General features: G+C 35.0%; 1 long non-coding RNA gene across 1 annotated transcript; it reads right to left on the reverse strand.

Moving 5' to 3' along the window:
* Positions 1–1,026: 1,026 nt before the first annotated feature.
* On the reverse strand, positions 1,027–2,395 carry LOC127861868 (uncharacterized). The gene is made up of 4 exons (XR_008040332.1): positions 2,247–2,395; positions 1,952–2,097; positions 1,481–1,563; positions 1,027–1,196 (listed from the first exon to the last, which is right to left on the reverse strand). It is a non-coding gene; the product is annotated as an uncharacterized LOC127861868 (long non-coding RNA).
* Positions 2,396–12,077: the final 9,682 nt, after the last annotated feature.

The following is a 12,077-nucleotide window of genomic DNA, read 5'->3' on the forward strand; positions in this document are numbered from 1 at the left end:
ATAAATGTGCCACAAATTCAACTTCATTCCTCATGCTTTAGCTGGTTCTTTAGAAGTTTTATTTGGAGGATTAATTTTTCTTCGTTGAGTTTTTGAACTCGAGTGTTGCAACCGCAACTGCAGCAGACAGTTTCTATTGTAGCATTACTGTAATTAAAATCATAACAAGTGACTGAGGGATTTCATAACATTTTAACCAGGAGATCAATTTCACACTGTTTTAAAATATTGGGAACAAAACTAAAATATCTATGGCAAAATTATAGTGTCTGAGTGCATGATTAATGTTTTGGAATAGTTTGTTATGCATAATGTGTACAAGATAAGTACCTTGTGGCATCATTCGCAAAGGTAGCCGATGCACTACCAGTAACTGGCGAAGGACGATTAAAACTGTTTAGTGCTGCAGAAGCTGTTTGCGTTCATTGTGACGCCCCAGGACTGTGATCGAACAATTAAAAAAAATATATTATAATTAACTGCTTTGTCAACATATTGCATATAAGCTTATGATGTTGAAAATAACTTTGATGTTGAAAATAACTTTGTCAATTTTACCAAACCGGAGAAGTTAAAGTTTGTGCTCTCCAACACTGATTTATTCAATATTACTGCCAAAACCTGCTATTTAATTTAGAAATCTAGGAATAATTTGTTGTACAGATAACTATGTGTATTTAGCTCTATAAGGATATGTCATGGCTGCATAATAAACATTATCATTTAGTTAGCATTTACAATAGAGATATCTAGTACACTGTATTCAGTGTTTTTTTCACCTATAGGGGAATGGTGGCGGGGCCAGTCCAAAGGGGAAAATAGCGTCGTTTTTAAGGAAAAGGGGAAAAAAAACACACTTATATATGTTAATATCATATTTATGATATGAATAGTAAAGTAAACATGTTCACAATGCTATGTCCCTGTCCTTTATCTTGAAAATGTCAACATTTTCAACATCAGATTCCGAAAGATCGGCCTCCATGCACAGTCTCAGCAGGCTATCCAGCGTTCCCACCAGCAGTTTGTTCCTGGATGGCGTGCAGAGACTGTTCATGAGGCTGAAGAGCCTTTCAACACTGGCAGTAGACGATGGGATCAGTCGGCTTAGGGTAAACATATAGTTGACAGCGGGGAAGGAATTCTGTATCTCTGGTCTGTAGAATAGATCTGTCAGGCACAGCTCCCCTCTTTGCCTATGAAATGAATATTTAAATAGAACTAATGCAAAAACTAATCATGAAAATAAAACAACATTAGCATAGTTCCATTTTTCCTTAATATTCTAAACTACTTGTTCAATTCTATCATAATTAACTCTAAATTCAGAAAGATGCTTTAATGTTAACTTATGGATATCTGTGTTAATACTTAATTAGTTCAAAGTTGCAGAATGATTTGCACTGAGTAACAATGTTTATAAGAAATATAAAAAGCTAACTGTGGAAAACATAGACAAACACAACTTTGAAAACTGAACTGTAGAAATTGTAGAAAATGGACATGCCCTGCATCAGCTTTCAATCAAGCAGCTTGTCCAGCTGAATCCCTGTGTCAAAGAAACTGCAAAACAGTAACTTATAACAGTAAACTTTGGAAAACTGAAAAGACAAAACAGTGTTTCTACGGCAACTTTAGGTCTGACATAATATTGCACTAGGCTTTCATAAACAGAAGTTTGTGAGTAAATAAGTCCCTGTACTACCAATTTAAATTTAACCCATATCATGATAGAAGTTTTATCTTTCAAGATATATTTAATTGCTTGTAGACTGGTGCATACACAATTTGAAACTAGAAATTTAAAAATCCAGATTAATCATTTATAGTAAATAACAGCCCTGGTACTTCAAAAAAAGCTTTATAATTCAACAGAAAGCATGCAACTAAAATATAGGAACTGGAATAAACATAAAAGAACAGTTCGAACAGATAACTTCCTGGTTCTTACTTCAACAAACACAACTGTGGAAGAAATTGCTGAAATTGTTCCCTGATTGTTGATTCACTGAATGTTGGGAACGCTTCAGTCCTGTGCCTCTCAAACTCAAAAATCTTGGTGTTTCCATAATGTTTGGCTAAGACATCAACAGCATTCTAAAGTTTAAAAACATATTATCCAAAATACATCACAGTGACACATTAATTAAGACCCCCCTTTTCAGTCACTATTTGCATTAAATACATTCTACATTATAAAGACAATGAATTTCAGCATATGATCGTAATTTAAATACATATTTTACCTTTCCATAGCCTTGCATCGCATTCATTGAATCAGGTACTTTGTTGATGTTGAAGACCGAGAACGCTTCCAGCACAGGCTCACAGTTAAAGGCACATGCTATCTCACTGATCAGGTTATACGTAATTGGCAAAGCCAATTCCATGACAATCTTCTCGGGTTGGAGGTCAACATCATGCTGCCTGTCATCAGAGAATTTATATACACAGTCTTGTGATGTTTCTTATAATTGAATTAATACTTGTAATATTGATATAATAAATACATCTGCATACCAAAAGGTCTTTTGTTCAAAGGGTGGACAATTTATCATATTTAATTTAAAATCAATCTAACATTAAATAACTTACCTTAGTCTTCTAGAAAAAGCAGCCCTTTCATCGATCTCGAAGAAGAAGTCCTGTATCTTGCTCAACATTAAACTTTCATCTTGAGGAGTATTGAAACATGTCTGAAATATTCATATCAGAAGGTGAAGCTCATCTAGCAGTTCCTTAAACCAACAAGATTTTTTGTTTAAAAAATCCCAGTGATACATTATTAATAATTACTTTATTGGTGAACAAGACATTCGATTACAAAATTAAAATATTTAAGTTGAACTCATTTTTAAGAAACTACAGCTTATACGTGAAAAAGAAATTTAAACAATTTTATTTCATTAATAGAATACTAAGACTAGAAAACTAAAATGATGAGGAATTTGATGCAATTCTAACCTTGCATCTTTCTGTCATATTGGAAAAGACAAGGTTACTCTGCTGCAAATAGTCACTGAAACGGATCACAGGTTTTAAAACATCACAAAGGATGAGAACAGCTGCTACTGTTTCCTTCTCAAGAAGCTGACCACGAACTCCATCAACCTCGGCTTCGAATTTCTTATTCAGGCAAGCACCGAGCGTGTCAATTACCTGTAAAATACCACAACTATTAAGACCTCTAAGCCTTTTTTTAATGCAAATGCGTTAAGAGTAGTCAAAGACTAGTCAGCACTAAATGATCAAGCCCTGGGGTGATATTGATCGCAAAGTAAGAAGCTTGTAATTAAAATATATACCTGTACGTATCTAGAAGCCAATCTACTGCATGCTTTCTCATAAGAAAGCCATCTTGTGGTACAGGCTCGGATGAAACGAAGCTTCGTTAAACCATATGACTCTTGAATGGACTGATATGTTATAAATTTTTTGGGAGAATAGTGAAACAATTTTCCAAATGCCAATGAGCAGCTCATCAACCTTCTCAATGACTGGAAAATCTTTAATCAAGTGCTTAACACATAAAGCAAGCTTATGGTTTCTACAGTTAATGTAGATTTGATGGGGAACATGATGCCGAAATCTTCTCTGTAAGCCTGAAATAAATTAAAATGTATTAATTCACTGATGATATCGAAGCAAAAAATTGGAGCATTTTTAATTAATTGAAATTTAAACCGCTATATAAAAGCATTATTTAAATAAGCTTTTTTTTAACACCGCTCATGGTATTGCAACCATCGAACCCCACGAACATGGCCTTTTTGATATCAACATTTTTGCAATTTAGAAAATCTTCAATAGCTTTCATCAAGCTGGCTGCATCAGTGCGTATTACATGGATAATACCAATATAATGCTCTTCAATTTTTCCCTGCCATTCAAACTTTACCAACACTGCAAATTGTTCTCTATGAGCCTGAGCTGATGACTCGTCCGCCATCAATGCATATGCATCAGCCTGCCTTTACTTATCGAGCAATTTGGTTTCCAAATATATGTTTGTTGATTCCAATACCTCTGTCACAGACGCTGTGGAGGTGTACTTTAAGTTTGGATGATGTTGGCAATAGGAATTGATATCTATGTTCCCTAGATTGTCCACATGGTCCACTAATTCCGGTACACTGTCTAAGGACCAATGCTGTTTGACAGCAAAATGAACAGTTTTTATAACACATGATATGTACTTTCTATTTCTAGAAATTTCCTCTGATTTCTGTTTTTCAGATTTTTGTTTAAGCAACATAAGAAGCAAAGGCTCCCCGTCATCATATGCATTTACCTTCGACTGTTTCTGAATGCTATTTATATGAGGTTTAGAGTTTGAATGCTTAAGAAGCTTTCGGCTCGGGTGAGTTCCTAATTTTTCCCCTTCAACCCAGGGATTTAGCTGACCGTTGGTCAAAACTGGCGAGAATATGTCACACATTTTACAGCAATAGGCTGCCTTGGCTGCACTGTAATACAGCCAGCATATTTGGTGGATGAAAATTTTCTGCTATCAGGCACAGGGACCGTTTCATTTTCTCCATCACTGCTGTCACTCTGAGTCTCAAGAATTGTTTGATTAACATGATCCTTGGATGAATGTGCCTCAATCTGATCATCATTATTCTGCTCATCCTTAAAACGGAAAAAAATGGGCTCGGTCTCATTTCATGTATCATCAATCATATTGCAAAAATACGTCATGTTTACAAATATAAGATGAGCTGTTTAAATTGCATACATCTTACCTGAGCTGATGCTTTTGTTGTCTGTTGAACTTTAAGTGCATTCTGCTTAAATAAAATGTCGCTTGTTTTGCATTGAACGGCACATTTTTTATTTATTTTCTTTTTGTAAAATTTCGCATTGTGCGACATTTCAGTGTCAAGCAGCTAGACGATCGTAACTGTATGAAGCGTTCATTGTTCACTAGACGCTCATTGCGTTGTTGTGTAAAACATGTGCTTTCAACATTATTGATGACGTAGACCGCAACCACGATGCTAAGCGCTTTTATTGCCATGATTCACGCAAAACTGAGCGTCTAAAAACTAGAACAAACACGTTTAAAATGCGGTCAACGTTTTTTTTTCGGATAAATATACGTAATGTATTGATTTTTTTGTGTAACTTCTGGAGGAGATTTTTTTTCAAAAATCGGGGAAAAATATATACTTTTTCTTGAGGGGAATGGGGCCGAATATCGGCCCCAAAACGGCCTTAAAAAACACTGGTATTATAAAGTTCCGGGTTAATACTTCTATAAATGCATTCATAACATATTTATTATTTCTTACATGATAATATATCATGTGCAGCAATGAAGTTTCCTATATTTTTAGGTCAAAATCTATCGCTAAACTTGTTATAAAGGGAGATTAATCTACAGTGCTTTTTGACAGCAAACTGTATCAAGATCTGTGGAGTTATCCCCTTTGCAAAAAAGAAGTAGCTAATATTGTCAGGATGATATCTAAGTATTCTTAACTTGAGTCTTTTGGTCAATATTTATAATTCAGGTTATTGATTAGACATGATGAATATTAACTGCACTGCAGTCTGCTTCTTGTCTTAAAAGAGATACATTTCTGCTTATTGTCTTAAAAGAAATATATTTTATCACTGTCAATAATGTCAAGTTTCTTAGAGTACCTGAACATATATTTTAACTTTAATACAGAAGGTCATTGCCAACCAGTCCACTTAGGATCTAATTCTAGCTGGTATTTGCTCTTTAAAAATATTTTTCAATATGCGCATTTATTCCTTGATCTACAATATTCAGTATTTTGTGAATGTGTATTATTTTATGGCAGTTGATTAATCAAAGGTTGGCAATGGCAATCTGTTTTTTATGATGCATCATAGGAATCAACACTTATGATAAGAATAATTATTTGTTAATTTGTTACATATTTAAAAAAAAAGTCTATTGGTATAACAAATCTGTAAAGATTGGCCATGCATGTTTGTCATATTGTTTTGTATCTGTATATATTTTACATTTCATGGATAAGATAATAAACGTGTAAAACATGTGAAGAAACAGGCCTTTTTTTACCTTTTTAGGGGAAAAAAGAACCTAGGTGCATTAGGGATTGTTTGTGTTAGTCAATTTGTATTGTATACTAGGATATGATAGAGACTGAATAATAGTGTTGTTTACTACTTTTCTGCTATTATTCTATAATTGCTTTTTTTTTTAACAAATCCGAAAAATTGGTAATGGGTCAGATATTCTAACAAGCAGGAACTGTAGGAAAAGGTCAGACAAAATGAAATTGTATAACTGTTATCCCCCCCCCGCCCTTCATTTTTTTTTAAATTAAATTACCTATCGCCAAATGCATCAAATGCATCCAGTTGAAGGAACCCGCTGTCAAATGTGTGTTCGCCAATTCCAACAATGTCGGATGAACATCTGCCCACAACGTCCATGATTGCCTTTGTTACAGGCCCTAGGACAGTGTTGACAGCTCCCCCACCTGCATTATAGTATTTCTTTTGTGTATATTGGGTGATTAATTGAGGGTATTATGGCATATTTTATATATGTTTAATATTTTTGAAAATATATTTGATATTTTATCAATTACTCTAAAACAAAAATGTTGAATAATTAAATATAATGATGACTTGATAAAAAAACTATTGAATTATTGCTCATCAGACAGATTTTTTATGTATACAATAAGGTCCAAACAATTTTACTGTTAAACAAAAACGAATTTAACTCCTTATATTACATAAACCAAACCTTGAGGATTGGTTGCTTTCCTAAAATTTATTTAAAAATTGATTATTTATTTAAGTACAAACCTGTTCTGTTTTGTTCGAACAGATGGTCTTGATATTTGGCCCTGTGGGTCTGTACCAGATTGTCCCACTTTTTCTGCAGGACAATTCATTCTCTCGGATACTCTGCCCTAACATTTAAAATGGAAGAGACAGACTCCCACATAATCTTCTTTGATGCAGAAGTAATTGCTAAAAATATGATATTTGCATATCAAACTGTAATAGAGTTTAATTTTAAATATATGTATCAGTCTTTCCCAAAATTATAATTCATTGCCGGCCAGGAGGTCCTATAATAATGCAGCCATTTCCGGCCCGGACTGATCATTTCAGGCCCCAAAAAAGACGACGAAAGCCAAAAATGAGCTTTAAACAATATTTATATTTTTCATATCATATACAAATCATTTATTCATTCAGAAATGCTAATATTTCTTTATCGTTTGTTTCTTTATCTTGAATGTCTAAATCCTCATCTGCAGACATCTCTGAGTCATCTTCTTCATCGCTTGCATCACAATCAGACATAGCCTTGGATGGGCGCTGATAATTTAGTCGACGAAGACCATCTCCCTGTATCATGAGCATAGAATACTTAATATTTTTGCTAAGCTGTTGTAGGCTAGCATCCCTTATAATAGTATACCAGTCAAGTAAATCCCAATGTTTTTGAGTAAATATTGGATGATTTTTTTAAGGGAACAAAACTGTGTAGGTCATGTATTTAGGTGTGAGTTTGCTATGTAACAACCTCATGAAAAATTTAGTATTACATAAAACCATCGAATCTCACCAGCCACTTGTCTACAGCTGCTGAAGGGTCATAATCAGTAACATCAGCAGTGCTCAGTTTGATCATCATGAGAGAATTCAATGTGTCCTGATGCAATCTGAGACGCCTATGGGTCTTCAACAGCTTAAGATGGGAAAATGTAGATTCACATGGGACGCTAGTTGGCGGTAGACTCAGCAGCAGGTCCAGCAATGAGTACAAGTTGTCAAACTCCTCTGTGTACAGATCTGCCAACGACATACTCCCCAATGTAGTTGTGTGTCTGAAGATCAATATACTGATAGCCATAATCATTAGAAATACTTAAACTCCAGTCTTCATCTATATGCTGTATTGTAAGTATATGAAGAATTTCTAAAAATGCTTGTTAAAATATTGTATTGCATCGAACCTCTTCCACATGACCCTTTTAAAGCATTTGCATTCTGAGACGCATTTCTCAGGGCACATATGTTTCTGGAGAACGTCATGGTAGAAGGTGGCAGCATGCTCCACTTCTTCATTTCCAAACTGTGTCAATATAAATAATAATGTAAAATATTTATGCTTTATATTTTGTTGAACTCTTTTACTTATTAGACTTACTGTTTCAAAATAATTTTATAATTTGACCTTTATAAAAGAAATATTGTTTTTAGCTTACTTTTTACATATCCCATAAATTATTTCAAAGTCTATTACTACACTAGTACAAATATACCACATAAAAGACAAGTTGCTTATTTTAATTATACATGTAGCAGGATAAAGGTGATTTAAGGTAACAGACATTTTTCTCATTTAACACTGTATTATATATAGCATAAACTTTCAATAATAAAACAGTAACAAATAAGGTAAAAAACAATGAACTTTAACACAAAATACGTTTTACATAAAATTGCAGCAAAAAAACATCTCTAACTGCAACTGGTTTGACCTTGAAATTTATCTTGGTTCTTGCAAGGCCAAGATTCTGTGGACAATATCTTGGTTGCCTTAACTAGTGTCATTTCAGATGTTGTCTCAAGGCAAAAACGACTTTTAATTGCCACAAGAACACCATCAATGAGGGGGGGGGGTATAAATGTCAAAGTTGCCTTTGGGTCCCGCAGCTGAATGTCTTGGTAGATTCCATTTTCCACCACCTCATTCACTTTTTTCAATGGCCTGAGATAACCAACCAAAGGATACAGACTGAGGCATATGTGCAAAATTATCTTCTTTTGATGTAAATTTAAATATTCAAAAATTGCACGAAAAAAGGATAAGTTAGCCACAAACTACAGTTATAGTTTACCAGGATCTCAGCTCATCCACCATCTCGGCAGCTGTTTCCACATAGATCTGGGCATCTGCAAGGGTTATTGCTCTTTGCTGCAGCTTGGAAGAGAGGATGCTCAGTGGCTCCAAAAGTTCCTGTTAGTGTTAGATATAATTTTGTTGTTGATATGCTCAAACGAACTTCAAGTCACATAAGTTGTTGAGCATCGTTATTTGCATTAAAAATAATTAAGAAAGATTATTACGACTTGATTTTTCTATTTCATATGAAAATCATTACACAAATAATGTTCACTGTATCAAACCTTTAGAAAAAGGACATAAGGGACCACGCTTCTTTCTAAAAGCAATCGTGCCAGGCCTTCAGCCTTTGGGTTGGTGTGACTCACAGTTGATAGGTGGGCATGGTATGCGTTGAAGTTGTGTACCAAACTTCTTTCCTTTTCTAGCTTCTTAATTCTTGCCAGTAGCACTTGAATGAGCTCGTTCTCAATTGGACTGTTTGTTTTCGTAATTGCGGCTTGTTATCACATGGATCTTAATCGGATCTGTATTTGGAACACTGCTTTTATAAGCAAAACGGCGGCGATTATTGTTTTCCGAATATCGCTTATCAAGCGTTTTCGATTCGTATGCTCGGTGTGTCATTCCTATTCATGTTTCGGGTCTGCATCAGATTAACAACGTGGTAGATTGCTTCATTTACTGTACGTGGTTCTTTGTTGAACTTGACTTCGAACTTTAATTTTAATTTTTTTTAATTAAGGGAACAAAACTGTGTAGGTCATGTATTTAGGTGTGAGTTTGCTATGTAACAACCTCATGAAATATTTAATATTACATAAAACCATCGAATCTCACCAGCCACTTGTCTACAGCTGCTGAAGGGTCATAATCAGTAACATCAGCAGTGCTCAGTTTGATCATCATGAGAGAATTCAATGTGTCCTGATGCAATCTGAGACGCCTATGGGTCTTCAACAGCTTAAGATGGGAAAATGTAGATTCACATGGGACGCTAGTTGGCGGTAGACTCAGCAGCAGGTCCAGCAATGAGTACAAGTTGTCAAACTCCTCTGTGTACAGATCTGCCAACGACATACTCCCCAATGTAGTTGTGTGTCTGAAGATCAATATACTGATAGCCATAAGCATTAGAAATACTTAAACTCCAGTCTTCATCTATATGCTCTATTGTAAGTATATGAAGAATTTCTAAAAATGCTTGTTTAAAAATTGTATTGCATCGAACCTCTTCCACATGACCCTTTTAAAGCATTTCCATTCTGAGACGCATTTCTCAGGGCACATATGTTTCTGGAGAACGTCATGGTAGAAGGTGGCAGCATGCTCCACTTCTTCATTTCCAAACTCTGTCAATATGAATAATAATGTAAAATATTTATGCTTTAGATTTTGTTGAACTCTTTAACTTATTAGACTTACTGTTTCAAAATAATTTTATAATTTGACCTTTATAAAAGAAATATTGTTTTTAGCTTACTTTTTACATATCCCATAAATTATTTCAAAGTATATTACTACACTAGTACAAATATACCACATTAAAGACAAGTTGCTTATTTTAATTATACATGTAGCAGGATAAAGGTGATTTAAGGTAACAGACATTTGTCTCATTTAACACTGTATTATATATAGCATAAACTTTCAATAATAAAACAGTAACAAATAAGGTAAAAAAACAATGAACTTTAACACAAAATACGTTTTACATAAAATTGCAGCAAAAAAACATCTCTAACTGCAACTGGTTTGACCTTGAAATTTATCTTGGTTCTTGCAAGGCCAAGATTCTGTGGACAATATCTTGGTTGCCTTAACTAGTGTCATTTCAGATGTTGTCTCAAGGCAAAAACGACTTTTAATTGCCACAAGAACACCATCAATGAAGGGGGGGGGGGGGGGGTATAAATGTCAAAGTTGCCTTTGGGCCCCGCAGCTGAATGTCTTGGTAGATTCCATTTTCCACCACCTCATTCACTTTTTTCAATGGCCTGAGATAACCAACCAAAGTATACAGACTGAGGCATATGTGCAAAATTATCTTCTTTTGATGTAAATTTAAATATTCAAAAATTGCACGAAAAAAGGATAAGTTAGCCACAAACTACAGTTATAGTTTACCAGGATCTCAGCTCATCCACCATCTCGGCAGCTGTTTCCACATAGATCTGGGCATCTGCAAGGGTTATTGCTCTTTGCTGCAGCTTGAAAAAGGGGATGCTCAGTGGCTCCAAAAGTTCCTGTTAGTGTTAGATATAATTTTGTTGTTGATATGCTCAAACGAACTTCAAGTCACATAAGTTGTTGAGCATCGTTATTTGCATTAAAAATAATTAAGAAAGATTATTACGACTTGATTTTTCTATTTCATATGAAAATCATTACACAAATAATGTTCATTGTATCAAACCTTTAGAAAAAGGACATAAGGGACCACGCTTCTTTCTAAAAGCAATCGTGCCAGGCCTTCAGCCTTTGGGTTGGTGTGACTCACAGTTGATAGGTGGGCATGGTATGCGTTGAAGTTGTGTACCAAACTTCTTTCCTTTTCTAGCTTCTTAATTCTTGCCAGTAGCACTTGAATGAGCTCGTTCTCAATTGGACTGCTTGTTTTCGTAATTACGGCTTGTTATCACATGGATCTTAATCGGATCTGTATTTGGAACACTGCTTTTATAAGCAAAACGGCGGCGATTATTGTTTTCCGAATATCGCTTCTCAACCGTTTTCGATTCGTATGCTCGGTGTGTCATTCCTATTCATGTTTCGGGTCTGCATCAGATTAACAAAGTGGTAGATTGCTTCATCTACTGTACGTGGTTCTTTGTTGAACTTGACTTCGAACTTGTTTTCATCATCGTACAACCCGTCAATAAAACGCCTAACCAAATCTTCTTCTCTCGTTTGTCTATCTCTACAACGATGTGCCCTATCATACAGAACCTTCAAGTCTGCTGCAAACTCCACTACTGTCGCACTGTGACGCTGTTTTCTTCTGTTGAATTTTGCAACTAACGACCTCGGAGTCTCGATCACTCGGAACCTGCTATTCATTTAGTCAACATGGTCAGCATAAGAGTTGACGGTATGCGTTGATAATTGCGAAAAAAACAAACAAATTGAGCTGCGACATAATTAAGACTGGGTAAAACTTGATCAAGCTTGTTATCTTTATTCCACTCGCACCTGTACGCTATAG

The sequence above is a fragment of the Dreissena polymorpha genome, chromosome 16, assembly GCF_020536995.1.
Source record: "Dreissena polymorpha isolate Duluth1 chromosome 16, UMN_Dpol_1.0, whole genome shotgun sequence".
In the NCBI taxonomy this organism is placed as follows: domain Eukaryota; kingdom Metazoa; phylum Mollusca; class Bivalvia; order Myida; family Dreissenidae; genus Dreissena; species Dreissena polymorpha.